We start from the raw sequence: 801 nt of genomic DNA on the forward strand, positions 1-801 counted from the left end.
AAATACAGTCCCAAAAATAGGGACAAATTTCAAATATTCATCTTATAAACTTAGAAAATTGCTAGAATAAAAGGTTGTATTACTATGTATTTTATGAAGAATATGAAGGCTGAAATTCAAATGCCTGTCAATTATACTTCTGACAGAACAAAAACAATTTTCAGCAGATGCCCAGGGAGAAATACTCAGACACATCTTTGTAAAATGACAGGACACCAGAGAAAATCCACAAAAACACAGAGAGGAGATGCAGACTCCACACAGAAGGCACCCCAGCAAAGAATCAACCCAGAAAACTTACAGCTGTGAGGCACCAATTACACCACTGTACCATCAAATATGTAAGGAATTACACATTCAAAAACCTGAAGTCTGAAATTCAAATGCCTGTCAATTTTAACATTTGTTAACCAGGACAGTCTGACTTGGAACAAAAAAACAATTTTCAGCAGAGGCCCAAGAAGAAATAATGCAGACATGACTTTGTAACATGGGAGGACACAAAAGCAAACCCAGACAAACACAGGGAGAAGATGCAGACCCCACACAAAAGGCACCCCACCAAGAATAAAACCTGAGAACCCGCAGCTGTGAGAAAACAATGCTACCACTGCACCATCAAACAGCAAACATTTAAGCATTTTGAAACCACAGATATTAAGAGGAATAGATCAGATCAAATATGAGGCAAAAATCGGCAATTCTTTTTACAAATGGTGGTGGGTAGGGAATTCAGGCCCTTAACACCTGCATACAAGGTACAGGGTTCAAGCCTGAGGTATTCCCTACCCACCACCATGA

Source organism: Protopterus annectens, chromosome 8.part0 (assembly GCF_019279795.1).
Source record: "Protopterus annectens isolate FY-2018-M chromosome 8.part0, PAN1.0, whole genome shotgun sequence".
In the NCBI taxonomy this organism is placed as follows: domain Eukaryota; kingdom Metazoa; phylum Chordata; order Ceratodontiformes; family Protopteridae; genus Protopterus; species Protopterus annectens.